The 15,173-nt window shown below is 39.6% G+C and overlaps 3 long non-coding RNA genes and 1 pseudogene across 5 annotated transcripts; all 4 read left to right on the forward strand.

Moving 5' to 3' along the window:
* The first annotated feature begins 1,947 nt into the window (after positions 1–1,947).
* On the forward strand, positions 1,948–2,770 carry LOC146724365 (uncharacterized). Of its 2 annotated transcripts, none has more exons than XR_014924100.1 (3): positions 1,948–2,171; positions 2,253–2,381; positions 2,571–2,770. It is a non-coding gene; the product is annotated as an uncharacterized LOC146724365 (long non-coding RNA). The 2 variants fall into 2 exon arrangements; XR_014924099.1 differs by lacking the exon at positions 2,571–2,770 and adding an exon at positions 2,455–2,558.
* An 841-nt stretch (positions 2,771–3,611) lies between these two features.
* Positions 3,612–6,024, forward strand: LOC146724366 (uncharacterized). 2 transcript variants are annotated; one of them, XR_014924096.1, is made up of 5 exons: positions 3,612–3,655; positions 3,792–4,076; positions 4,155–4,483; positions 4,580–5,758; positions 5,858–6,024. It is a non-coding gene; the product is annotated as an uncharacterized LOC146724366 (long non-coding RNA). The 2 variants fall into 2 exon arrangements; XR_014924095.1 differs by lacking the exon at positions 5,858–6,024 and having other exon boundaries at positions 4,580–5,851.
* Positions 6,025–6,606: 582 nt separating this feature from the next.
* LOC114936325 (uncharacterized) lies at positions 6,607–7,493 on the forward strand (annotated as a pseudogene).
* Positions 7,494–13,087: 5,594 nt separating this feature from the next.
* Positions 13,088–14,944, forward strand: LOC146724367 (uncharacterized). Its single transcript, XR_014924101.1, has 5 exons — positions 13,088–13,283; positions 13,361–13,524; positions 13,651–13,863; positions 14,065–14,298; positions 14,421–14,944. It is a non-coding gene; the product is annotated as an uncharacterized LOC146724367 (long non-coding RNA).
* The last annotated feature ends 229 nt before the right edge of the window (positions 14,945–15,173 follow it).

Below are 15,173 nucleotides of genomic sequence, written 5' to 3' on the forward strand. Positions count from 1 at the left end.
AAGATAGTCTCTCGACGGACTCCATCCGCAGCATGATTAAATGTCACATAACTTGGCATTTTTTTTTTTTTTGGTTACTCTGGGGAAACCTCATGGTACCACTCACCTCCGGGTAAAGGTGAGGGTTATGTGGGACTCCCTGCCCCGCCTGGCCGGCCCGCACCTCCGTCTGGCCGGTCCGCCGTAGCGGGCCGGAGAGCCGGGACAGGACCTACCGCACTAAAACCCCAGAGGATGTCCTACTCGGGGCGTTTGGATGGGGGGTGCCGAGGATGCTGGTAACCCATGCCGTCTCGGAAACCACCCCCCCGCCCATAAATCTCCGGGGAGCCGCCCCAACCTTGCGGCCGAGACACCTCCCCGACCGCACAGTCAATGACTGTGCGGTGTCGACGCGGTTGCGGCACGAGGCAACATCGACCTCATGCCGCGCCCTCCCAAAAAGTTTGAGGGGCGGAGCCATGGCTCGAGAACTCCCGCTCGAGCCATCGCCCCTCGCCCCCCCCCCAGTGTCGCAACCCCCGGACCCCCAAGAGGGTGGTCCGGTTCGGCGGTTCACTGAGGGAGCCCTCATCAGGAGGTTCCTCTCAGAAGGAGAGAAACCCCCTTCCGTGGACGGTGTTGCCCTCCCACCGGTGCCTTGTGGCTCCCAGTGAGAGGGCCCCACACGTCACGTCTCCGTCCTTGAGAGGGGCTTAGGCGCCCCAGACGGGAGGGCAATACCCGCCCGCCAGGGACACGTGGCCCCCCCTCGGCCCCCCCCAGTTGCAGCCTCCTCCGCTCCCGTAGGAGTTAGGATTTAGCCGCAACCAGGGGGGGCTCCTCCTCTGGGAGGACGATCGCCCACCCCACGCCTAAGCGCGAGGAGCGCGACCGCCTCCCCCCCCCCTCAAGAGGCTGCCGGGGGGCAGAGCGCGAGCCTACGCCCGCGCACCCCCCCCCCCGACACCCTTATCCGGCGTCGAACATCGACGCCGAGATCATTCGGGCGCCCCTCCCCCGATTCCTACCGCCGCTAACAGCCGCACCGCGAGGTACAGCTGCCGACGGCCGGGAAGGGGGAGGCACGTCCTCACCTCTCGACCCCGTCGGGGGTGCTACATAACTTGGCATCTCAGACCAATTGTCTTGCACATCTATTGGTCAACAGCGAAGAATCATTTTAATTTTATATTTTAATATTTAACTAACTTTGTATTTTTAACATTTAACTTTGTATTTTAATATTTAACTTTTATGTATTGAAAAAGACTGTAGTGCAGTTGAAACGTTTACGATTTATATTGTTTCTGTAACGGAATAATAATTTTAATTATTTAACTATTAATAAAAAAATTTTTAAATCTTATTTTTTGCTCGTTCAGTTGGCCTACTATATTTGTTTTAATTCCATTAAAATAAATAAAGTATACACATATATATATATATATATATATATCACTTCAGATATATGTATATATACGAGGGCGGTCCGATAAGTACTTAGTCTCACCGCCCGATGGTGCCAGTATCGCAAGAGATGTAGTAATATTTGTCCACAAACGATAACTTTTTTTAAGAGCTTTTATTAATACGTGTTATCAATGAGAAATTACAATAAAAAGTGAAAGCAATAAAAGATGTATTTGTTTAATAAACAAATGGTCTGTAACATAGTAACGAAGGTGTAAAAACGTATAAGGTGTAAGTGTATATGTGGTGTAAGTGTAGATGTAAAAATGCTATAGTTAATGCTACAGTAACGCCACAGTACTCCCCCCCAAGCGACGACTACGTTGCGAAATGGACTTTCTTCTTAGCTGGGTAAGTTCGTAGTGGTTTTCCGAAAGAAGCAGTAGAAGAAGTACTATGATCAGCCATGACTGATGTGGTTGTAGGAACTACAGGTACAACTGATGGTACAACAGATGTGGTTGTAGATGTAGATGTAGACGAAGTATTCGAAGAGGATGAATGAAGAACAGAAGAATCTTCCTTGGGAAAAAAGGCTGGTTTCAGACGTTCCGTTGAGACGTTGACCAATTTTCCTGAAATGTCAATAGTAAACAAAAAATCAGAAATTCGTTTGTTAACAAGAAAAGGACCAGAATAAGGTGCTTGAAGAGATTTCTTAACAGCATCTTCACGAAGCCAAACATGAGTACAATCGTAAAGATTTTTGTGTACAAAAGGTGATTTTTTGGAGTGATGATGGGTAGGAGAAGATCTAATATTCCTCATATGTATTCTATGTTTCTCTAAAAATATTTCAGGATCTGCTGGAAAATCTTCCTCAATAAAGAATTCACCAGGAATCCGAAGAGTAGTTCCATAGAGTAATTCAGCAGGTGAAGTTTTCAAATCTTCTTTGAAACACGAACGAAGACCAAGAAGAACAGTAGGTAAAGATTCCAACCAATTCTTCGTCTGATGACACATAATTGCAGTCTTAACAGTCCTATGCCATCTCTCCAGAATTCCGTTTGAAGCTGGATGATAAGCAGAAGTTCTCTTGCGATCACATCCAATCAAATTAGTTAATGCTTTAAAGAGAGATGCTTCAAATTGTGGACCTTGATCTGTAGTAATAGTTATAGGAGATCCATATCTAGCCACCCAATGAGAATAGAAAGCTGTCGAAACTGTTTCAGCAGTTATTTCTTTAAGTGGAATAGCTTCAGGCCACCTCGAGAATCGATCTATTATTGTTAAGCAATAACGGAAATCTTGACAAGAAGGAAGAGGGCCTATTAAATCCAAATGAACATGTTGAAAACGCTGATCAGGAACCGCAATTCTAACAGGGACATTTTTTGTATGTCTTGAAATTTTGGAACGTTGACGAGGTAGGCAAGAGCGAGACCACTCTTTAACGTCTTTATTCAATGACGGCCAAATAAATTTCTGTAGAAGTTGTTTAGCTGTAGTTCTACCGCTGGGATGTGCGAGGCCATGAATTACATCAAAAATTCTCTTACGAAGAGGTTTAGGAACGTATGGACGAATTAACTCAGAGGAACAGTCACAATATATAGGTACAGATGAACCAGTAAGCATAAGTTTCCTTAATTGAAGTGAAGAGTTCAAAGAAAGGAGATCTTGAAGTTCTTCATCATCCTTTTGAAATTCTGCTAATTCTTCCAGAGAGACAATGATTGGCATTGAAACTGATTCAATTCTTGATAAAGCATCAGCTACAGAATTTAACTTGCCTGAAATGTGGACAATATTAGTAGAGAATTGAGCAATAAGATCCAGTTGCCTAATTTGTCTAGGTGAAGCTTTGTCAGGTTTCTGAAGAAAAGCATAAATTAAGGGTTTGTGATCTGTCCTAATAATGAGTTGTCGTCCCTCAAGCAAATATCTGAAATATTTAATTGCTAAATAAATGCTTAAAAGTTCTCTATCGTAAGTACTGTAGTTCTTTTGAGTTTTATCAAGTTTTTTAGAAAAGAATGCAATTGGTTTATTGACATTTTCAATTGATTGTTCAAGTGATGCTCCTACAGCGAAATCAGAAGCATCACAAGTAAGAATCAAAGGAACTTGAGGAGCAGGATGAGAGAGAGTAGTCACACGGAGAAGTTCTTCTTTGCAATTCTGAAAAGCTGCTTCTGTCTCCATAGACCAAGGAATAGTTCTCCTATTTCTCTTGCGACTGTCCTTCAAAAAGTTTGTAAGTAATGCTTGATGTTCAGCTGCGTTTTTAAGGCAACGACGATAATAATTAATAATACCAATAAATCTTCTTAAATCATGTATTGTCTTAGGTTTGGGATAGTCGATAATTGATTTGACTTTTTGTTCTGTAGGTTTGATTCCTTGATTAGAGACAAGATATCCGAGAAAAGTAATTTCTTTTTGACCAAAAAGACATTTGGAAACATTAAGTGACAATCCAGCTTTCTGTAGACGATCAAAAACAATCCGCAAATGAGCTATGTGTTCTGACTCATCTCTAGAAGCTATGAGAATATCATCAAGATAGCAAAATGCAAAATCTAAATCATTTAACAATATATTCATAAACCTCTGAAAAGTTTGAGCTGCGTTACGAAGACCAAAAGGCATAACCAAAAATTCGAAAAGTCCAAAAGGTGTAGTTACAGCGGTCTTAGGAATATCTTCCTTTGCAACGGGTACTTGATAGTACGCTTTAACCATATCAATCTTAGAAAAGATATTCTTACCGTAGAGCTCCGCAGTGAAATCCTGTATGTGAGGCAATGGATATCGATCAGGGACAGTGACCGAATTTAACGCACGATAATCTCCACAAAGTCTCCATACATTTTCCTTTTTTGGAACCATATGTAAAGGTGCTGCCCACGTACTGCATGATGGTCTACAAATACCTTGGTCCATCATGAATTTAAATTCTTCTTTAGCATACTTCAGTTTCTCCGGAGAAAGTCTTCTGGGAATTGCAAATTTCGGAGGACTTTCCGTAACAATCCGATGTTCAATTCCATGTGAGTTTACCGATGAAAGAGGGGCAAAATGAGTAAGTCCTTGAAATTCTGCTAAAATCTTGTGAAAAGAAGAATCTGGAGATGTGGTACAAATTGATAATTGCAAAACTTCTTGTATCTTTCCACAGTTTTTAAGACCTGTTAAGGAATCAATTAGACGTTTGTTTTTAACATCTACAAGGAGATTAAAATGTCCGAGGAAATCTGCGCCTAAAATGGGACGTTGTATGTCCGCCACGCAAAATTTCCAACGGAAAATTCTCCTGAGACCAAGATCCACGGAAAGAGTTTTAGATCCATAAGTATCAATGTGTGTTCCGTTAGCAGCAAAAAGTTTTAAATTGGTTGATAACGGTTTGTATAATATTTTCTTGGGAAGCAAAGAAATGTCAGCACCAGTGTCAACAAGAAATTGTAAATTAGACGACTTGTCAAAAATAACGAGGCGATGACAAGGTAAACCGTTGCGAGTTGCCTCTATCTTCAACGGTATCTCTAGTTTTCCGTTGAATCAGTGAGACAAAGAGTTTTTGACTTAGTACAAGGAATTGTACATTTCTTTGCTTTATCTCCAAATTTCTTGTGATAAAAACAAATTTGTTCCTTAGAATCCGACTTTTTATCTTTTGAATTAGATCTTAATCTTGTTTTACTTCGAGATCGACTAAAAGATCTACCGCGACGACGAAAAACTTCCAGCGCAGCAATTCTTTTTTCTAAATCGGCAAGATCCGATTGCTTTGATTTTAAAGAAGTATTTACTTCGGTTATTTGATACCCGGTATCTCGTTCGACTATTTTATCAGCGAGTTCAGCTAGCTTGATTAAGGGTACGTCCTCAACAACAGCTAAAGTCGCTTGAACTTTGTATGGCAAACGTTGAAGCCAAAGTGAATGTAAAATATTATCCGCTAAAGATCCACCGGATAATTGGCGTATCTCTCGTAAAAGCTCCGTTGGTTTTTTATCATTCAATTCAATTCCGGCTAATAATTGACGTAAGCGTTTTTCTTCTGAATCCGTGAAGCGATTAATGAGCGCCGATTTTAAAGCGTTATATTTATCATTTTCGGGTGGATTTTCAACAATTTCCGAAACGACAATTAATGCCTTTTCATCGAGATGACGGATAACAGTACTATATTTTATTTCTTCGGAACGTATACGAAATACCAAAAATTCGCTTTCGACTTGAGCAAACCACAATTTAGGTTGCTTGTGCCAGAATGTGGGAAGTTTTACCAGACGAAATTCATTAGAATGGATCTGAATGGACTCACCAGATTGCTGTTGCATATTTCCAGAGGGTGAATTAAAAATTTCCGATCCCACCTGATTTAAAATGTTCTCTTTCGAAGATGTCAAAGCAGTTGAAGTAGACGGAACAGTAGAGTTAGTTGTCTCAGTTCTAGGAGGAGATCTATCCAAAGGCATCTCGATTGATATTCCGATGACGAAAAGAAACGATCCGGAAATCCAAGTCCGAAGATTCTTGACCACGTATAGAAATTTTTCAAAAATTCAGAAATTGAATTTCCCGCTCAAGAGAATATTCCTGTGTTGATCACTGATCACGTCGGCTTTAATATCACGTCGGGGTCACCAAAATGTAGTAATATTTGTCCACAAACGATAACTTTTTTTAAGAGCTTTTATTAATACGTGTTATCAATGAGAAATTACAATAAAAAGTGAAAGCAATAAAAGATGTATTTGTTTAATAAACAAATGGTCTGTAACATAGTAACGAAGGTGTAAAAACGTATAAGGTGTAAGTGTATATGTGGTGTAAGTGTAGATGTAAAAATGCTATAGTTAATGCTACAGTAACGCCACAGAGAGATTTACTATCGTGTAGTACATTCTCGTAGACGGCTACTGTCAAAATTTTAGCCGAATCGGACTCGTAGTTTTGTTTTGACCGCGTGTGGAAGCGGGCGTGTCCGCGGATTTTAGAAAAATGGAAAAAAAGCAATATCGGTCGGTGATTCGATTCTTGTTTTTGCAAGGGAAATCGCGCAGCGAAATCAAAGAGCGCTTGGATGCAGTGTACGGTGACTCTTCTCCTTCGATGGCGACCGTCAAAAATTGGTTTAACGAGTTTCAATGTGGTCGCACGTCGGTTTTTGATGAGCCACGCCCAGGTGCCCCAAAAATGGCTACCACGGAGGATAACGTGACAAAAATCCACGATCTCGTATTGGTAGACCGCCGATTGAAGGTGCGCGAGATAGCTGAAACAGTAGGCATCTCAAAAGACCGCGTGGGTCATATCCTGCATGAAATTTTGGGCATGAGAAAGCTGTCGGCGCGATAGGTGCCGCGTTTGCTCACTCCGGACAACAAGCGCAACCGTGAGACCACTTCAGAACAGTGTTTGACGCTGTTTAAGCGCAATCCGAAGGAGTTTCTGCGTCGTTTCGTGACCGTCGACGAAACATGGATCCACTGGTACACACCAGAGACCAAGGAACAGTCGAAACAGTGGACTTTACCCGGCGAACGTGCTCCGAAGAAGGCGAAGATTGTCCTATCAGCCGGAAAGGTGATGGTCACCGTTTTCTGGGATTCACAAGGTGTGATCTACATCGACTACCTGGAGAAGGGCAAAACGGTCACAGGGCTTTTCTATGCCGAATTATTTGGCCGATTCGACGCAGAAAAAACGGCCCCATTTGGCGAAGAAAAAAGTGCTCTGCCATGACAACGCACCGGCTCACACCTTCGCCGTCGCCACGGCCAAATTGGTCGAATTGCACTACGAACTGCTGCCCCATCCACCGTATTCTCCAGATTTGGCCCCGTGCGACTTTTTTTTGTTTCCAAACTTGAAAAAGTCACTCGCCGGGCAGAAATTTGAGTCGAATGAGGAGGTCATCGCCGCCACGGAGGCCTACTTTGCAGACCTCGAGAAAACGTATTTTTCAGATGGGTTAAAGAAGTTGGAGCATCGCTGGGTCAAGTGTATCGAGCTAAAAGGAGACTATGTTAAGAAATAAATCGCAACTTTTCCAAAATTTTCGTTTTTCTTTTGTAGGCTAAGTACTTATTGGACCGCCCTCGTATACATATACGACATATGTCGTAGCCCGATAGCGAAATTAGCCAATTAGCTAAAAACCTAGGCGTTTAGCTAAATGCCGCCTGTTAGGCTAATCGAGGATGATATAGTCTAATGGCCTGGAAAATTCAGCCTGTTAGACGAGAAGTCGGCTTTTCGCCTAACGGCCTGGCGCGCTGTAGGCGATTAGAGAAATGCTTGTTTTGGAGCTCGATATGTTGTCAATTTATTTATTACACAATTATTACTACATTACTATTTGTTAATGCAAGATGCGCTACTGTGGCAACGAGAATTGCAAAGAATTTTTGCTTTAAAACATGCACATCTATTTGTCTGACACTGATTTTTAGCAATTTTGCAATTGCATTTTTTATATCCCTGTCCACCACTTGCCGACTGCTTCGCAGCAGCTTCCCTCAAAGTAAGAAGAACATTTTTGGGAACGTCAGCCATGGTAATAAGATTAGTGCCCGATTTTGCAATTTCAATACGGGGGAACCATCCTTTCAATATCCCATTCTTAGTTCCAATTTGATATACGTCATTTTTGGTATCAGTTACAACGCCAAATATGTTATTAAAATCGAGAGGCCCACGGTCAACAGTGGGAACAGATAATGTAATAATGTCATTGATCTGAAGGGGTGGAAAAATGATACTCGAACAGGTAACCATTTTTTCGGCCTCTGTCGTTTGACGCTCGAAACAATTTGACCGAGTGTCAAGTAGCTGTTCGCCCCTAGCGCACAATGAACAGGTAGCAATCTGTCCGCGGTCGCTATGCATTTCCATTTTGCACTTTGTGCAAAGTATACTGCTCGAGTCGTCTACCTGTCGCTTTTTCTGTGGTCCCTCTCTTTCCTCTTCTTCATCCTCTCGCATTCTTTTTCTTTTGCCTACGTCTTCGCACTGCTCAACACTAAAGTTCAAATCACTATATGAGTTCTATTATATTATATTTATCTAGTTCTATTATATTTATTTTAAGTCAATTACCTCGCGTTCAATTGTACATTCTGCTCCTCCAGAGCTTGCTCCAAGTCTTCCTCTGTTTGAAGCAAATTTAAAATTTCATCAGGCAAAGATGTATTTCTTATGCCGCTTTTTATTGGTCCAAGTAGAGCTTCGTACGGGCTCCTGTTTATGACTCTATGTCGCGATGTATTCTTTTGCCACTGAAATCAATATTTAAAGTATGTAAATTTTCAAGTATGTATTCAAGAACACAATATTAATTTAATTATATATATGAGAGCCATTACTTGTACTTTGTAGCAACCATGACCCCAATTTATCGAATCATTATCGATCATCCAGGCTCTTAACATGTTTTCAACGTCCGCATTTGACCTTTCGACACTACCTTGACTCTGTGGGTGTCGCGGACGCCCATGAACAATCCTGCAGTGAGGCCAGATGGAAACAAGTTCGTGTATTACTGCAGCCACGAATTCTCGACCATTATCGTTCTGCAAAATAGTCGGGGCTCCCCATGTAAAGAAGATTTTCGACAATTCTTCAGCAACGTTAGCTGCGTGCTTGGATCTCAAGGGTCAAAGGTGCAAGAACTTGGTAGCGTGATCTTGGTAGTTTAGTAGCCAATTGAACTCACCATCGCGACAAGATTGGAAATCAATTAAATCCACCTGTCCGCGAACATTAAATCCATCGCTCAGTATTGGTTTTATCACAACTCCTCGTTTTGGAGCAACCCTCTTTCTGTTACATGTCCCGCAGCAAGACACAAATATTTCACAAGCCACCTTCGTTATCCTGTACTTTTCTTTAATGTAATACTGCATCTTATCCCTTTTGCCATGGCCTGTTTGAATGTGAGCTTCTAACAATTTATCGTAGTAATCCTCCATCGCTATTACGTAAATAACTGGCTCATTCGAAGTTTTCCGTTTTAAAATTACATACGATTCCGTTCCAATTTTTGCTAGCTCATACTTCTTCGCGTAATGATAATGAGATACTGTCTTTTTAGTACTTGGAACCTGAATTTCCTGCAGAACTTTCATAACGTTGATCATCTGATCTCGCCTCCACACTGTTCGATTACTGCCTGGTCGATTTGAATAGAATTGATCTAATTTTTCGTTAGACTCATCGCGGTTTACTGGCATATAACTTGCCATGGCTGTTATTGATTGCCAACTAACGAAAAAAATTGAATATACAACGAGCTCTGTGATGATTTACTTAAGACCCACTGGGATATTTACAAACAATAAATTGACAACATATCGAGCTCCAAAACAAGCATTTCTCTAATCGCCTACAGCGCGCCAGGCCGTTTGGCGAAAAGCCGACTTCTCGTCTAACAGGCTGAATTTTCCAGGCCATTAGACTATATCGTCCTCGATTAGCCTAACAGGCGGCATTTAGCTAAACGCCTAGGTTTTTAGCTAATTGGCTAATTTCGCTATCGGGCTACGACATATATATATATATATACAGGGTTGTAGCGACTTATAAATAAATTCACCAGATCTTTGAAAAAGTAATGTTTATTCATTGAAAGTATAAAGCGAAAGAACAAAAAGAATTAATATGTAACAAATAAATAAATGAATGTGTTGTTATGGAAATATTGATTTTTCTTAAAAACATTATGTATATTAATGAATTAAAGTTATTACAAATGTATAAAGATGTAAAAAAGTGTAAAAGTGCAGTGAAAAGTGTAAGGTGTAATAAAAGTGTAGAGTGTAAATGAAAGGTGTGGATGATGAATGCTACAGTACTCCCCCCCAAGTGACGATATTCGTTGCGAAATGGACTTTCTTCTTCTTTGGTGGGTAGGTGCGTAAAGCTTTTCCAACAGTAGAAGAAGAAGAAGGATTTGAAGTAGCAGAAACAGGAGCTGAAGTAGCAGGAACAGGAGCTGAAGTAGCAGGAACAGGAGTTGAAATAGCAGGAACAGGAGTTGAAATAGCAGGAACAGGAGCTGAAGATCTGGTAGAAAGTTCAGTAGAATCTGAAGTTCTAGGAATGAAGGCTGGCTTGAGACGTTCTGTCGAAATATTGACAACTCTTCCTGAAACATTAACTGCAAATAAATGATCAGAGATACGTTTCTCAATAGGAAAAGGGCCAGAATAAGGAGGTTGTAGTGACTTCCTAACAGTATCTTCTCGAATCCAAACATGAGTACAATCAAAAAGATTCTTGTGAACAAAAGGTGATCTTTTGCAATGATGACTTGTAGGAGATGATCTGATATTCCTCATATGAATCCTGTGTTTTTCAAGAAAGATTTCAGGATCTGCAGGAAAATCTTCTTCAATGAAAAATTCTCCAGGAATACGAAGAGTGGATCCATAAAGAAGTTCTGCAGGTGAAGCTTTTAAATCTTCTTTGAAACACGAACGTAATCCCAAAAGAACTGAAGGTAAAGATTCTACCCAGTTGGTTGTTTCGTGGCACATAATCGCTGCTTTCAAAGTTCTATGCCATCTTTCCAGAATTCCATTTGAAGCAGGATGATAAGCAGAAGTTCTAATCCTTTGACATCCAATTAGGTTTGTTAAAGCTTTGAATAAAGCTGCTTCAAACTGAGGACCTTGATCTGTTGTAATGCTGATAGGAGAACCAAAACGTGCTACCCAATGTGAATAAAATGTTGTAGAAATAGTTTCAGCAGAAATCTCAGAAATAGGAACAGCTTCAGGCCATCTTGAAAAACGATCAATCATAGTAAGACAATAACGGTAATTTTGACAAATAGGAAGTGGTCCAACAATGTCTAAATGCACATGCTGAAAGCGTTGATCAGGAATTGCAATCTTAATTGGAGAATTCTTGGTGTGTCTTGAAATCTTCGCACGTTGACATGGAAGACAAGTTCGAGTCCATTCCTTCACATCTTTCTTCAAAGAAGGCCAAATGAATTTCAGTAGTAATTGTTTACATGTCAATCTGCCGCTGGGGTGAGCGAGTCCATGAACAACATCAAAAATTCTCTTGCGTAAGAGTTTAGGAACATATGGACGAATTAATTCCGAAGAGCAATCACAATAAATAGGTATGGTTGATCCTGAAAGAATAAGTTTCTTCAACAGAAGTGAAGAATTTGAAGAAAGTAAAACTTGAAGTTCTTCATCTTCTTTCTGATAATTAGCAAGTTCTTCTAAAGAAACTATAATAGGCATTGAAATAGATTCAATTTTTGACAGAGCATCAGCAACTGAATTCATTTTTCCAGAAATATAGGTAATATTTGTAGAGAATTGAGCAATAAAATCCAATTGTCTGATCTGTCTTGGTGACGCTTTATCCAATTTCTGACGGAAAGCAAAAATCAAAGGTTTATGATCAGTTCTGATAATCAATTGTCTTCCTTCAACAAAATGCCTGAAATGTTTAATAGCCAAATAAATGCTAAGAAGTTCTCTATCATAAGTGCTATAATTTCTTTGAGCTTTGTCTAGTTTCTTTGAGAAAAATGCTATTGGTTTGATATCGTCGTCAATAGACTGTTCAAGTGATGCACCAACAGCAAAGTCAGAAGCATCACAAGTTAAAATAAGAGGAGCATGAGGAGCAGGATGAGAAAGGGTAGTAACTTGTAAAAGTTCTTCTTTACATGACTCGAAAGCTAATTCCGCTTCTTTAGTCCAAGAAATAATTCTTCTATCCCTCTTGCGACTGTCCTTTAAATATTCTGTTAACAGAGCTTGATGATTTGCAGCATCCTTGAGACAGCGACGATAATAATTGATAATTCCTAAGAATCTGCGTAATTCATGAAGTGTCTTAGGTTTAGGATAATCAATAATTGATTTCACTTTTTCGGATGTAGGTTTAACTCCTTGGTTAGAAACTAAGTAACCAAGAAAAGAAATCTCGCTTTGACCGAAAAGACATTTAGCGACATTGATTGTCATTCCAGCTTGTTGAAGACGATCAAAAATAATGCGTAAGTGAGCAATATGTTCTTTCTCATCTTTAGAAGCAATAAGAATGTCATCAAGATAACAAAAGGCAAAACTCAAATCATTAAGTAAAGAGTTCATGAGCCGTTGAAAAGTTTGGGCTGCGTTTCGTAAACCGAAAGGCATTACGACAAATTCAAAAAGCCCAAATGGAGTAGTGACAGCTGTTTTGTGAATATCTTCTTTAGCGACGGGTACTTGATAGTACGCTTTAACTAAGTCGATTTTAGAAAAGATATTCTTACCAAAAAGTGAAGAAGAAAAATCTTGAATATGAGGTAAGGGATAACGATCCGGGATAGTCACTGAATTGAGTGCACGATAATCACCACACAGTCTCCAAGAATTTTGTTCCTTTTTAGGTACCATATGTAGAGGGGCTGCCCAGGAGCTGCTTGAAGGCCTGCAAATTCCTTGCTCCAACATGGACTTGAATTCTTCCTTGGCACATTTAAGTTTCTTAGGAGTAAGTCTTCTGGGAGTCGAAAATTTAGGAGAACCTTCCGTAACGATATGATGTTCAACACCATGTGTTTTTACCGAGGAAATTAGAGAAAATCGGGTGAGTCCTGGAAATTCGGTTAAAAATTTGTGGTACACAGAATCAGGAGATGTGGTAAAAATTGACAAATGTGCAACTTCTTGAATTTTTCCAGTATTCATAAGACCGGTAACATTATCAATCAATTTCTTGTTTTTAATGTCAATTAGGAGATTAAAATGACAAAGGAAATCGGCGCCTAAAATAGGACGTTGAATATCCGCGACACAAAATTTCCATTTGAATTCTCTCCTTAAACCGAGGTTCAAAATTAAAGTTTTAGAACCGTAAGTATTAATTTGAGTACCATTTGCGGCAAAAAGTTTTAAATTAGTATGCCACGGCTTCAATAAAACCTTTTTAGGTAACAACGATATATCAGCGCCCGTATCGACAAGAAAATTCAAATTTGAATGTCTGTCGAAAATAATGAGGCGATTGTTAGAAACACCGTCGTAAGCAGCCTCAGTCTTAAGCGGCGTTTTTAGTTTTCCTGTGAAGCCAAGAATGTTTTGGACATAGAACAAGGTAAAGTACATCGTTTAGCCTTATCACCAAACTTCTTATGGTAAAAACAAATTGATGTATCTTTAATATCTTTATTTGATTTGTCTTTCTTACGCGATAACGATCTAAATCTTCTATTCTCTCTAGACCGGCTTTTGGAACGATCTCGACGACGAGAAACTTCTAGAGCTTCGATTCTTCGTAGCAAATCCGCGAAATCCGAAGATTTATTACTTGTATTATTGGAAACTTCCGCGACTTGCAAACCGCCGTCCCGATCAGCAATTTTATCGGCTAATTCCGCAAGTTTAACAAGAGGAACATCCTCTACTACGGCTAAAGTCGTTTGAATTCTATGTGGTAAGCGTTGAAGCCAAATCATTTGCAAAACACTATCTGCTAAAGATCCTCCAGACAAATGACGAATTTCTCGAAGTAATTCCGAAGGCTTTTTATCATTAAGTTCAATTCCAGCTAATATTTGTCTCAAACGTTTTTCCTCTGAATCCGTAAAGCGATTTATTAATATTTTCTTTAAATAATTATATTTATCTGTTTTAGGTGGATTTTCAATGACTTCAGATATGTTTACTAAGGCTTGTTCATCAAGATGACGAATGACAGAACTATATTTAATATCATCTGATCGAATTCGATAAACCGTAAACTCACTTTCAATAGAAGCAAACCAGAGTTTAGGTTGTTTATGCCAGAAAGTCGGTAGTTTTAATAAACGAAACTCATTTGAGTGAATTTGTAACATAGGATCACTCACCTGATGTCCAGTTTGAGAAGGTAAAATATTAATATTTTCTGATCCAACCTGATTTGATCCGCTCGCCAAATCCATATCAATCTGTGTATCCGAACAGGGTCTAACTGGTGATCTATCGATTGGCATTTTCCTCTTGTTCCAGGAATCCGATAAAATGATTTGAGAATTTCCGTGAAGGACTAATCCGCCTCTGATGTTTCAAAGATCCGAAGAATGAATCTCTTAAAATCAGAATATCCAGCAATTCTTCCAAGCGATGATAATATTTCGCAGACTTCAAATACGACGATCACTTGGCACTTATTCCGCATCAGCCTTTAAAATGCGTCGGCTTTAATATCACGTCGGCTTTAATATCACGTCGGCTTTAATATCACGTCGGGGTCACCAAAAATGTAGCGACTTATAAATAAATTCACCAGATCTTTGAAAAAGTAATGTTTATTCATTGAAAGTATAAAGCGAAAGAACAAAAAGAATTAATATGTAACAAATAAATGAATGAATGTGTTGTTATGGAAATATTGATTTTTCTTAAAAACATTATGTATATTAATGAATTGAAGTTATTACAAATGTATAAAGATGTAAAAAAGTGTAAAAGTGCAGTGAAAAGTGTAAGGTGTAATAAAAGTGTAGAGTGTAAATGAAAGGTGTGGATGATGAATGCTACAGGGTGTCTGTCCATAGATGTCTGAGCAAATATCTCGCAATTGGTTGAAGTTACAAGAAAGTTTAATAAGAAGAATTTGCACGGCTCTAAGTCAGCTACAAAGTGCGCGTAATAATTTTTGTTCTACTCGTGGTCCTTTCGAGTTATGCAGATTAACATAGTTTTTTTAAATGGATATCTATAATTTTTATGCATATTTGTATAGTAGGGATTATTTGCGAC

This window comes from Nylanderia fulva, unplaced genomic scaffold, assembly GCF_048542155.1.
Source record: "Nylanderia fulva isolate GAGA-0341 unplaced genomic scaffold, ASM4854215v1 Scaffold136, whole genome shotgun sequence".
NCBI lineage: Eukaryota > Metazoa > Arthropoda > Insecta > Hymenoptera > Formicidae > Nylanderia > Nylanderia fulva.